The 14,030-nt window shown below is 36.1% G+C and overlaps 1 protein-coding gene across 10 annotated transcripts in view; it reads left to right on the forward strand.

Moving 5' to 3' along the window:
- The window catches only part of STAU2 (staufen double-stranded RNA binding protein 2), a 336,676-nt gene that overhangs the window by 50,445 nt on the left and 272,201 nt on the right, over positions 1-14,030 (forward strand). The gene's annotated exons all lie outside the window — the stretch shown is intronic.

Consider the following 14,030-nt stretch of genomic DNA (forward strand, 5'->3'; position numbering starts at 1 on the left):
TGTACACAAATTTCCATGGTACATTTTTAATCTTGTATTTATGATCATTAGTTTTTTATGATGAAACAATTGATCCTCAAGTTGGTTAATCTGTATAAAGCAATGGCTATTGGATTATATAATTGTTTTCTAGTACCTCCTTCAAAGTAAGATATATGAGATTAAACTGAAATCTGTTAATTTTCTTCCCTATTAGAGACTTTTATGAAGGATTTATGGACAACAGTTTAATTTGTCATTATATCATTTATGTAGAGAATAAAGTTGTGGCCTTGGTCTACCTGTTAAGTCATTTATCCTGACTCTCTTTTGTACCCATTAATTCGTACTCATTTCGTATTCATTCCTGTTCTGCCCTTATCACATTGAACTGTTGCATTTCTTAGAACGGTTCATGTTTTTTTCACATCTCTCTGCTTCCCCTATGTTGTAGTGTCTCCCTGCCTTGAAGGTCCTTTTGTTCTTATGCATTTTTGAACACTAAGCTCACACAGCACATCTTCTAAACCTTTGTGAAACTTCTCTGATTCCTCTACTGGGCCTTCAGCAGGACGTGTCTTCCTCAGGTGTAGTCACTGCTGTGCTGTACATGTTGGTCATTATTTTGTACTAGACTGAGCTTTATTAAGGTTATTGTTCTTCTATATTTTATGGCTCTTATAGGAACTGTCTTCCTAGCTCCTCATTTCTAATTCCAGGAATTCTTCCTTGAGGTGATTCCCCAGCTTTCAATTTCATGTTAATAGGCTAACCCATGTCACCTCACAGTAATCATTTGTTGACCTTTGGGTGATTCCATCACATTTCTCATGCCTCACTTTTACTCTGACTCATCATGTTTTAATTTTCTATGATTTCACTAAGTAGATGATTGTTCCAACAAGCTGACATTTCAGTCATTGTACTTTTGTTATCTTGCTCCCTCTCCTCTAGCTGCTCATTCCTGTGATATTTTTGACTTTATCATAACCAGTAACTGCAAGACCCTCCATAGTCTTAATCTCAAGCATTCATCTCTGTCTGACACCTCCTAACTTTCTAGTTCATTCCCTCTATTTAATTTTAGTACTTCTTCCATACCACAAATCTATTGATTCTACCACCCTTTTACTACCTCTCACTCCCCTCAGTCCTCATATGGTTCTTACCCAGCTTAAATTCCATATGCTTTGTATGTACACTCAGCAGTCTTCCCCTTGGTTAGCACTTGCTAAGTATCACTTATTTTCTTGGGAGATTAACCAGTTACAGACAATTAACATATTTATGTACGTATATATGTTTGTATGTTATATGTACACATACTTAAAAGTAGTGGTTCTCAACCTTGGTTGTTCATTGAAATCACCAAGGAAGCTTTAAACAACACTTATGCATGAGTCTTACCCTCAGAAATTCTAATTTGATTGGTCTTGGATGAAGCCCAGACACTGGGAATATTTTTAAGCTCTCAGATGACTCAAATGTGCATCCAGAGTTGAGAAACACAAGATAAACGTCTTCAAAGTGGTGTAGAATTATCTTTTCGTACATACTTGTTGGTGGGAAGTAGTGATCTTTCTTCTTTCCTCCACTGAGTCTTACAGAATCTGAACAACTTAACGCAACTTTTAACATGTGACTATTAAATAACAAATTGTAATGCTTTCCTTGCCCCCTTTTGTTTATCTGCTCACTTTCAAGTTGAATGCTGAAGTAATTTGGTATCACTTATATTAGTGTGAGTTATTGTGACATTGCTTTACCTCCTAGGTACCTAAATATAGTTCATTTTTTTTTTCTTACGTGTTGTCATTTTGACTTTTTCAAAATTGTAAAGAAAGCTATTACAATATAAAGTATAAGGAAGAGAACCAGAAAGAAGACAAAATGTATTTTCTTCTGTTCCTCTATTTCCCAATTTTGAGAAGTTTTTGGTATGCATGAGTCAGTGTTAAGAAAGCTCCAGTAGCTGCACACTGAGGTTTACTTTGGAATAGGTTTCACTGAGGGAGGCAGTATCACCCAGTGACCTTGAAGCCAAGTAGTCTTTTTTTTAATTTATTTACTTTTATGCTAGCTAGATTTGTCAAGCTTGATCTTTGTTCTACATTATCCAGCTTATGTGGCCTTGAACAAGTGATTTAGAGTTTCAGTTTTCTCATCTGTAATTTGAGAAATATGGTATCTGTTCTAGTGTAGTATAATGGAATGATGGTTTGTAAATTCTTAGCAACTATGTTGATAGTGGGGGTACTCAGATAATTATGTCAATGCTTGTTAGTAGAATATAGGATTAAAAAAAATCCTTGGCAAAATATCTATTGATATTGATATTTCCTATATCATAGGCACTTTTCCTTAGTCAGATCTTCCTACTTTGGTGTCTTCTCTGATGTCTCTCTTTGATTATTGTGGGTACAAGTCCCTTATTAGATATATGTTTGGAAATTATTTCCTCCTACTCTGTGGCTTATCTTTTCTTTTTTTAAACAGCATCTTTAGAGAGCAGTACTTGTTAATTTTTTTTTTTTTTTTTTTTTTTTGAAGATTTTATTTATTTATTTGACAGAGAGAAATCACAAGTAGATGGAGAGGCAGGCTGAGAGAGAGAGAGGGAAGCAGGCTCTCTGCTGAGCAGAGAGCCCGATGCGGGACTCGATCCCAGGACTCTGAGATCATGACCCGAGCCGAAGGCAGTGGCCCAACCCACTGAGCCACCCAGGCGCCCCAGTACTTGTTAATTTTGATGAATTCCAGTTTATCCATTTGTTCCCTGTACTTTTGGTATCATGTCTAAGACATCTTTGCCTTCTATAAGATCATAAGATTTTCTCCTATGTTTTTTTCCTAGATACTTTATTGCTTTAGCTCTTACATTTAGATCTAACTGCCATTTTGTGTTAATTTTTATATGTCATGTGAGATGTAGCAAGGCTTATTTATTTTTTTGCAAATAGATGTCCAGTTGTTGAAGAGATTATCCTTTCTTCACAGCGTTGCTGTGCATCTTTGTCAAAAATTAGCTGTCCATGTATGTGTTCATTTCTGGAGTCTTTTCTATTCTATTGATTTATTTTCTCATCTTTATGCAGAGGCTGTGCTGTTTGGTTTGCAGTAGCTTTATAATTCTTGAAATCTGGGAGTAGTAGCCTATTAATTTTGTTCTTTTTCAGATTGTTCCTTTGCATTTTTATATGAATTTAAAATCAGCTTGTCTTTTCTATAAAACACCCTGCTGGGATTTTGAATAGAACTGCTGTGACTCTATAGCTCATTTTGGGGCAAATTGACATGGAAAGAAAATTGAGTCTTCCAACACACCAACAAAATATCTCTCATTTATTTAGATATTATTTAATTTCTCTCAACAATATTTGTAGTTTTTGGTAGTCAAGTATTTTACATCTTTAGACTTATCCCTAAGTATATCATTTATTTTTTTTAAGAGTTTATTTATTTATTTTTTAGTTTGTGAGAGAAAGGGAGAGAGCAAAAGCAGGGGGAGTGTCTAGCAGAGGGAGAAGCAGGCTCCCTGCTGAGCAAGAATGTGGGACTTGATCCCAGGACCTTGGGATCATGACCTGAGCAAAAAGCAGATGTTTAGCTGACTGAGCCACCCAGATGTCCCAGTATTTCATATTTTTGATGCTATTGCCTGTGGTCACGTTTTTTAAAATTTAGTTTCTTGTTCTTATTGATTATTGCTCTTGTATAAAAATACAGCAATTTTTGTGTATTGATGCAGTGTTCTGAAATCTTGCTAAACTCATTTATCAGTTTGAGTTGCTTTTTAAAAAATTCCTTTTTAGATTTTTTTTGGGGGTTCTACATGTCATCTCTTTAAAAAGGTTTTATTTATTTACTTGACAGATAGAGATCACAAGTAGGCAGAGAGGCAGGCAGAGAGAGAGAGAGAGAGAGAGAGGAGGAGGAAGCAGGCTCCCCGCTGAGCAGAGAGCCCCATGCGGGGCTCAATCCTAGGACCCTGGAATCATGACCTGAGCCAAAGGCAGAGGCTTTAACCCACTGAGCCACCCAGGTGCCCCCACATGTCATTTTTAAATAAAGATGTTTTGAATAAATTTTTATTTTATTTTTTTATTTTTAAAGATTTTATTTATTTATTTGAGAGAGAAAGAGGCAGAGATAGTGAGAGAGAGCATGAATGGGGAGGAGAGGGAGAAGCAGGCTCCCTGACTTGGGGCTCGATCCCAGGACCCTGGGATCATGACCTAGCTGAAGGCAGATATTTAACTGATTGAGTGACCCAGGCCCTCATGAAGACAGTTTTTAATCCTACTTTCCAATCTTAATGTCTTATTTATTTCTCTTGGTAATTGCATTGGTAGAACTTAAGTGCAATGTTGAATAGAAGTGATGACAGCAGACAGCTCTCAATTTATTCCTGATCTTATGGGCAGTCATTTCAGTTTCCCCTCATTAATTGTCATGTTAGATGTATCTTTTCTGTAGATGCCTTTTATCAGACTGAAGAAATTCCTTTCTACTTAACATTTACTGAGAGTTTTTAACATGAAGAGATGTTGATTTTTGTCATATGGTTCTACATTGATTGAGATGGTAATATATGGTTTTTCTGTTTTTTGATCTCAATATTTTGAATTATGTTGATTGAGTCTCAAATGCAGACTCTACCGTTGCATTTCTGGGATAAAACACTTTCTTGTAATGTATTAGCTCATTTCCATATTGATAGATCCCATTTAATGTATTTTTAAATTTTTATTTAAATTCCAGTTGGTTAACATAAAATGTAATATTAGTTTCAGGTGTAACATATAGTGATTCAGGACTCTGTATGGCACCTGGTGCTCATCACAAGTGTAGTCCTTAGTCCCCATCACCTATTCTACCCATCTTCCCACTTACTTTCCCTCTGGTAACCATCAGTTTGTTTTCTATAGTTAAGGTCTGTTTTGGTTTGCCTTCCTCTTTCTTCCCCCGCACCTTTGTTTCCACATGAGTGAAATCATAAAGTATTTGTCTTTTTCTGACTGACTTTGCTTAGGATTATGCTCTGTAGTTCCATCCAGGTCATTACAAATGGCAAGATTTCATTCTTTTTTTTTAATGGCTGAATACTATTCCATTTGTGTGTGTGTGTGTGTGTGTGTGCGCACACACACACACACAAGCCCGCACACACACACACACAAGCCCGCACAAGCACACACACACACACACACACACATCTATCTCCCACATCTTCATTATCCATTATCAGTCAGTGAACATTTGGCTTCTTTCCATAATTTGGCTTTTGTAGATAATGCTGCTATAAACACTGGGGTGTATGTATCCCTTTGAATTAGTATTTTTGTATCCTTTGGGTAAATACCTAGTTGTGCAGTTGCCAGATTATAGGGTACTTCTATATTTAACTTTTTGAGGAACCAACATACAGTTTTCCAGAGTGGCTGCACCAGTTTGCATTCCCACCAACAGTGTAAGAGCAATCCTCTTTCTCTGCATCCTCTCCAACAGCTGTTATTTTCTGTGTTGTTCATTTTAGCCATTCTGACTGCTGTGAGGTAGGTGATATCTCGTTGTGGTTTTGACTTGTATTTCCCTGATGATTAGTGACATTGAGCATTTTTTTAGGTATCTGTTGGCCACCTGTATGTCTTCCTTGAAAAAATGTTTATTCATGTTTTTTTTTTTGCCCATTTTTAATGGATTATTTGTTTTTTGGGTATTGAGTTTTATATATTTATATATTTTGGATCTCTCTGTATCTATTTATGTATTTTGGATACTGATCCTTAATTAGATATGTCATTTGCAGGTATCTTCTCCCATTCCATAGGTTGACTTTTATTTTCGTTGATTCTTTCTTTTGCTCTGCGGAAGCTTTTTATTTTGATGAAGTCTCAGTAGTTTATTTTTGCTCTTGTTTCCCTTGCCTTAGGAGATAATCTCTATAGTAGAGAGTTGCAATGGTTGATGTCAAGGAAGTTACTGCCTTGTTCTGCTTTTGGATTTTAATGGTTTCATGCCTCACAGTTAGATCCTTCATCCATTTTGAATTTATTTTTGTGTGTAGCATAAGAAAGTGGTCCAGTTTCATTCTTTTGCATGTTGCTGACCAGTTTCCCAACACCATTTGTTGAAGAGATGGACTTTTTCCCATTGGATATTCTTTCCTGCTTTGTTGAAGATTAATTGACCTTATAAGTTGTGGTTCCATTTCTGGGTTTTCTGTTCTGTTCTGCTGATCTACGTGTCTGTTTTTATGCAGTACCATACTGTCTTGATCAATACAGCTTTGTAATACAACTGGCAGTCTGGAATTGTGATGCCTCCAGCTTTGCATTTCTTTTTCAAGATGGCTTTGGCTTTTTGGGGTTCACACAAATTTTGGGATTGTTTGTTCTCACTCTGTGAAAAAACGCTTGTGGTATTTTGATAGGGATTGCAATAGATGTGTAGATTGCTTGGGGTAGTATAAACATTTTAATAGTATTTGTTCTTCCAGTCCATGAACAAGGAATGTTTTTCCATTTCTTTGTGTCCTCTTCAATTTCATCAGTGTTTTACAGTTTTCAGTGTTGTATAGATCTTCTACCTCTTTGGTTAGTTTTATTCCTAGGTATCTTATGGTTTTTGGTGCAATTGTAAATGTGATTCTTTCCTTAATTTCTTTTTCAGCTTCATTGGTGTATAGAAATGCAGCAGATTTCTGTACATTGATTTTGTATCATGTGATTTTACTGAATTTGTGTATCAGTTTTAGCAATTTTGTGGTGAAGTCTTTTGGGGTTTCTACTTAGAGTGTCTTATCATCTGCAAATAGTAGAAGTTTGACTCCTTACTTTCTGATTTTCATACCTTTTATTTCTTTTTGTTGTCTGATTGCTGTGGCTAGGACTTTCAGTACTACATTAAATAATAGTGGTGAGAGTGGATATTCCCATCTTCTTCCTGACCATAGAGGAAATACTCATAGTTTTCCCCCCTTGAGGATGATATTAGCTGTGGGTTTTTTAAATATGGCCTTTTTAATGATGTTGAGGTATGTTCCCTCAAAACCTGCTTTGTTGAGTGTTTTTATCATGAATGGATGTTGTACTTTATCAAATGCTTTTTCTGCTTCTATTGAAAGGATTACATGGTTCTTATCTTTTCTTTTATTGATATGGTATATCACATTGATTAATTTGTAAATACTGAACCACCCTGCAAACAGAAATATATCCCACTTGAACATTGTGAATGATTTTTTTTTAATATACTGTTGGATTTGATTTGCTAGTATTTTATTGAGAATTTTTGCATCTGTGTTCATCAGTGATATTGGCCTGTAGTTCTCTTTTTTAGTGGAGTCTTGTTTTGGTATCAGTGTAATGCTGGCCTTATACAATGAATTTGGAAGTTTTTCTCCCATTCTATTTTTTGGTATTAACTTTTCTTTAAAATGTTTGATAGAGGGGTGCCTGGGTGGCTCAATCATTAAGTATCTGCCTTTGGCTAAGGTCATGATCCCAGGGTCCTGGGATCAAAGCCCACATTGGGCTCCCTGCTCAGCGGGAAGCCTGCTTCTCCCTCTTCCACTCCTCCTGCTTGTATTCCCTCTCTCTGCTTTCTCTCTCTCTCTCTCTCTGTGTCAAATAAAGAAATAAAGTCTTTAAAAAAAATTTTGGTAGAATTTATCTGTGAAACCATCTGGTCCTGGACTTTCATTTTTATTTATGTATTTATTTACTAATTATTTTTATTAACATATAATGTATTATTTGCCCCAGGGATACCGGTCTGTGAATTGTCAGGCTTACCCACTTCACAGCACTCACCGTTTCACATACCCTCCCCAATGTCCATAACCCAAACACCCTCTCTATACCTCCCCGCCCCCCTGCCCCCCCAGCCCCCGGGCAACCCTCAGTTTGTTTTGTGAGATTAAGAGTCTTATGGTTTGTCTTCCTCCCGATCCCATCTTGTTTCATTTTTTCCTTTCCTACCCTCCAAACCCCCAACTCTGCCTCGCAAATTAGACTTTCATTTTTTGGGAAATTTTTGATTACTGATTTAATTTCTTTGGTTGTTATTGGTCTGTTCAAAATTTCTATTTCTTCCTCTTTGTTTTGGTAGCTTATATATTTATATTTATCCATTTCTTCCAGGTTGTCCAATTTGTTGGTATATAGTTTTTCATAATACTAATTGTTTGTATTTCTGTGGTGTTGTTCATGATTTCTTTTCTCTCATTTGTGATTTTATTTATTTGGGTATTTTTTTCTTTTCATTGAGTCTGGCTCAGGATTTATCAATTTTATTAATTTTTTCAAAGAACCAGCTCCTGGTTTCATCTGTTCTGTTCTTTCAGTTTCTTCATTCTTTACTTTTGCTCTAAACTTTATTATTTCCCTTTTTCTGCTGGCTTTGGGCTTCATTGTTGTCCTTTTTCTAGCTTCTTTAGGTGTAAAGTTAGGTTGTGTATTTGAGATTTTTCTTGCTTCTTGAGGTAGGCCTGTATAGCTATATATCTCCCTCCTAGGACTCCCTTTTTTTTTTTTTTGAGGGAGAGAGAGAGATCACAAGTAGGCAGAGAGGCAGGCAGAGAGAGGTGGGGGTCGGGGAAGCAGGCTCCCTGCTGAGCAGAGAGCCCGATGTGGGGCTCGATCCCAGGACCTTGAGATCATGACCTGAGCCGAAGGCAGAGGCTTTAACCCACTGAGCCACCCAGGTGCCCCTCCTAGGACTCCTTTTGCTGCATCCCAGATGTTTTGATTCATTGTGTTTTCATTTTCATTTGTTTTCTATGTATTTTTTAATTTCTTCTTTGATTTCCTGGTTGACACATTCATTGTTTAGAAGCATGTTGTTTAACCTCCTTGTATTTGTGGTCTTTCCAAATTTTTTCTTGTGGTTGACTTTAAGTTTCATAGCTTTGTGGTCAGAAAATATGAATGGTATGATCCCAGTCTTTGTACTTGTTGAGGCCTGTTTTTTGATTCAGTATGTGGTCTGTACTGGGGCATGTCCCATGTGCACTTGCAAAAGATGTGTATTCTGTTTCTTTAGGATGGAGTGTTCTAAATATACCTGTGAAGTCCATCTGTTTCAGTGTGCCATTCAAAGCCCTTGTTTCCTTGTTGATCTTCTGCTTAGACGATCTATATAGTGCTGTAAGTGGGTATTAAAGTCCCCTACTATTATTGTAGTATTATCAAGGATTTCCTTAATGTTTGTTATTAATTGTTTTATGTATTTGGGTACTCCCATGTTGTGGGCATAAATACTTACAATTGTTAGATTTTTCTTATTGGATGGTATCTTTTATTATGATATAGGGATCCTCTTCATCTCCTGTTACAGTCTTGGGTTTAAAATCTTGTTTGCATGATGAAAGTATTACTACTCCAGCTTTCTTTTGACATCCATTTGCATGATAAATGTTTCTTCATCCTCTCACTTTCAATCTGCATGTGTCTTTAGGTCTAAAATGAGTCTCTTGTAGGTAACATATAGATGACTCTTGTTTTCTTACCCATTCTGACACTTTATCTCTTTTGATTGGAGCATTTAGTCCATTTACCTTCAGAGTAATTATTGATAATATATTTGTGACATTTTTCAAAAAAGATTTTATTTATTTATTAGAGAAAGAAAGAGGGACAGAGAGAGCACAAGTTGGGGGAGCGACAGGCAGAGGGAGAGGGGAAAGCAGGCTCCCCGCTGAGTAGGGAACCTGATGCAGGGCTCGATTCCAGGACTCTAGGATCATGACTCTAGCTGAAGACAGACGCTTAACTGACTGAGCCACCCAGGAGCCCCTTTAGTGCCATTTTATTACTTGTTTTGTCATTGTTTCTGGAGATTTTCTGTGTTCTTTTTTTGTCTTTGTCACTTCTGGTCTTTTCTTTCCACTCAAAGAGTTCCCTTTAATATTGCTTGCAGGGCTGGTTGAGTGGGCATGGACTCCTTAAGTTTTTGTTATCTCTCCTTCTATTCTGAATGATAGCCTTGTTGGATCGATAGAGTGTTCTTGGCTGCAGATTTTTCCCATTTAGCATGTTGAGTATATCATGCCACTTTCTTCTGGCTTGCCAAATTTCTGTTGAGAGATCTGGGGCTAGCCTTATGGGTCTTCCCTTTGTACCATATCTTCTTTCTCCATTCATCAGATGATGGACGCTTTGGTTGTTTCCATAATTGGCTGTTACAGATAATGCTGCTATAAACATTAGATTACATATGTCTTTCTGAATTAGTGTTTTTGTATTCTTTGGGTAAATACAAAATGGATCATAGGGTAGTTCTATTTTTAACTGTTTGAGGAACCTCTATACTGTTTTCCAGAGTAGCTGTGCCAGTTTGCATTCCTTGATTTTAATATTTTGTGGAGGATTTTTACATCTGACTTTATCAGAGATCTTGGTCTGTAGTTTTGATTTATATTGTTTTCCCTAATAATACCTTACTCTTTTTTGGGGAAGACTTTATATGAACTGGTATTATTTCTTCCTACAATATTTAGTAGAATTTATCATTGAGACCATCTGGGCCTGGAGTTTTCTTTGAGGAAAGAATTTAAACTACAGATTCAATTTCTTTAACATTTATAGGACTATTTGGATTACTTATTTCTTCTTGAATGAGCTTTAGTAATTGTGTCTTTCACAGAATTTAAGTTGTTGCGTTTATTGGTTTAAAGTTGTTAAAAATACTTCCTTGTTATCTTTTTAATACTTTAGGAATCTGGAGTGATGTTGCTTCTCTCATTTCCTGATATTAGTGATTTATGTCCCTTTTTTCCCCCCAAGATTAGTCTGGCTATAGGTTTACCAATTTTATTAATCTCTGCGAAGAATCAACACTTTGTTTTATTGATCTATTTGGTTTTATTTCTATTTGGTTTTATTTTCTGTTTCATTGTTTACTTTTATCTTTAATACTTTTTTTTCTCTTCAGTTTTTTTTTTTAATTAAATTTATTTATTTGTTAGAGAGCATGCACATGCATGTGTGAAGGGTAGGGGCAGAGAGAGAATCCAAGCAGACTTCTCACTGAGCACAGAACCCGGCATGGGGCTTAGTCCCACAACCCTGAGACTTGAGCCGAAATCAAGAGTCAGATACTTAACTGCCTGAGCCCCTGTAATGTCAGATTTGATTTGCTCTTCTTTTTCTAGTTTCTTAAGATTGAAGCTAAAGTTAACTTGAGACCATAGTTTTCTAGAATAGGCATTTAGTTCTAGAGATTTCCTCTTAGAACTATTTTAATGTAATCTTATAAGAAGTAGTATTTTCATTTTTATTCAGTTTTAAAACCTTCTAATTTCCATTTTGATTTAATCTTTTACCTATGCGTTATTTAGAAATATATTACTTAGTTTCTAAATGTTTGGAGATTTTCCAGAGATTTTTCTGTTATTAGTTTCTAACTTAATTCCATTGTGATCAGAGAACATACTTTGCTTCATTGAATCCTTTGAATTTATTGAGACTTGTTTTATGGTCTAGAATATCTTCTAGATATTTTTTTTTTTTTTTTTTTTTTTTTTTAAAGATTTTATTTATTTATTTGACAGAGAGAGAGATTACAAGTAGGCAGAGAGAGAGAGGAGGAAGCAGGCTCCCTGCTGAGCAGAGAGCCCGATGCGGGACTCGATCCCAGGACTCTGAGATCACGACCTGAGCCGAAGGCAGCAGCTCAACCCACTGAGCCACCCAGGCGCCCTAGAATATCTTCTAGATATTTTGTGAGAAATTGAGAGCAGATGTATTTTCTGCTCTTTTTGGGTAGAGAGTTCTAAAAATGCCCATCAGGCTTTGTTGGTTTATAGTATGTTCATTTCTACTATATTCTTTGTGATTGCCTATTAATTGCTATGTCACCTATTAAGGGGACATTGTATTTCTGATGTAAGTTGTGGATTTTTTCTTACTTCTCTTTGTAGTTCCATTTATTTTTGCTTCATATATTTTGAAGCTGTGTTATTAGTTAATAAATGTTCTGGATTGTTATGTCTTCTTCATTAATTGATCCCTTTATCCTTGACAAATTACCTTTGTTATCATTGGTATTAATCTTTACTCTGAAATCTACTTTGTTTGATATTAATATAGTCATCTAGCTTTTCATTGACTTATGTTAGCACGATACATTCTTTCTGTCATCTTTGTAGCTGAAATGCATTACTTGTAGGAAGCATGTAGTTGGATTTTGCTTTTTTTAAAGATTTTATTTATTGCAGAGAGAGAGAGAGAGTGAGCACACAAGAAGGGCAGAGGGCCAATGGGGGAGGGAGAAACAGACTTCCTGCCTAGCTTGGAACCCAATGCTAGGCTTAATCTCAGACCCCAGGATCATGACCTGAGCTGAAGGCAGATGCTTAACTGAATGAGCCAACCAGGCACCCCAGATTTTGCTTTTTCTTTTTTTAATCAAATTTTACAATCTCTGCCTTTTAAGTGGCAGCATTTACCTCCTTTTGTTTTAATTTTCACAATTCTTTTTTTTTTTTTTTTTGTAAGATTTTATTTATTTATTTGACAGAGAGTAAGTAGGCAGAGAGGCAGGCAGAGAGAGAGAGGGGGAAGCAGGCTCCCCGCTGAGCTGAGAGCCTGATGTGGGGCTCGATCCCAGGACCCTGAGATCATGACCTGAGCCGAATGCAGAGACTTTAACCCACTGAGCCACCCAGGCGCCCCAATTTTCACAACAATTCTGTGTGTTCTTTTTAGTCCCAGTTTATTAAAGAAATAAGGAAACAGAAAGAATAGGTAACTGTTCTAACTTTGCACATAATAAATGATAAACCTACCACTTAAACTCATAAATGAGTCCTAGCATTTCTTATTTAAATTATTAAATTTGTATTGTAGTGGGATTCTTTTTGTTTTCTCCAGTTTTATTGAGATATAATTGACATAAAATATTATATTCATTTTAGGTGTACAATAAGCTAGTGGGATCCTTTAAAGAAGTTTCAGAAAAGCAGAGGTTTGACTTAGATACATTTGTATTTTATAGAATGTTCATGTTGGTGGTGGTCACAAGGATAGTTTGAATGGGAATGTCTTACATTAAGGGAATGGTGTTAGAATGGTCTTACAGTAATTTAGGGGAGAGAGGTTGATATTCCTTGCTAAGACACTGGTGAAGAGCATAAAGAGAGGAGGCCAGATCTGAAAAATATTTTTGAAGTTGAATCAGCAGCTTGATAACTGGATGCAGGTGAGAATGGAGAGAGAAAAGGAGACAAGGAAGACCTCTTGAAGGTGTATGGCCTGTGAGCCTAGGAAAATAGTGACATTTAGAGGATTAGGAAGCAGTAAAGGTTAAATCATAGGGATTAATCATGGGAAAAACCAGAAAAATCTAGATTATGGTATATTCTTTTGTTGTGTTTTTTTTTTTTTCCCTTTCATGACATTGACATTTTTAAAAAGAGTTTAGGCCAGTTGTCTTACAGAATATACTATAATCTAGCTTGTCTAATTCTCTTCCTGTGATTAGATTCAGGTTAAGCATTTTTGGCCAAAAATACTAAATGCTTCTCATTGGGTCATATCAGGAGGTACATGGTATTAGTGTGTATGATTATTAATGATGCTAACTTTAATCAGTTGGTTAAGGTATGTTCTACGTGATCTCCTTCCTGCAAATATATATTTATTTCTTTTTAATTAAAAAAATTTAAATTCAATTAAAAATATCTTTTTAATTAAAAGTATCTTGGGGTTAATATTTTGACCCCAAGAATTAAAGAATTAAATTTAATTCTAAATTAAGAATTTAGAATTGTGAGAAAGAATACATCATCATGGGGGTTCCTGGGGGCTCAGCCCATTAAGCGTCTGCTTTGGCTTGGGTCATGGTCTCAGGGTCCCCCAGGTTCAGCAGGGAGTCTGCTTGTCCCCTCTGCTCCTCTCTGCACTCATGCTAGCATTTTCTCTCTCTCTCTTTGTCAAATCCTAAAAACAAAAACAAAAACAAACTTAATACTGAAACACCCAGGAAGGAAAAAAAAAACAAATTTAGGAGTTGAGTTTACTCCACTCATGAGGGCAGCGGGGCATGCT

The sequence above is a fragment of the Mustela lutreola genome, chromosome 3 (assembly GCF_030435805.1).
Source record: "Mustela lutreola isolate mMusLut2 chromosome 3, mMusLut2.pri, whole genome shotgun sequence".
Taxonomy (NCBI): Eukaryota; Metazoa; Chordata; class Mammalia; order Carnivora; family Mustelidae; genus Mustela; species Mustela lutreola.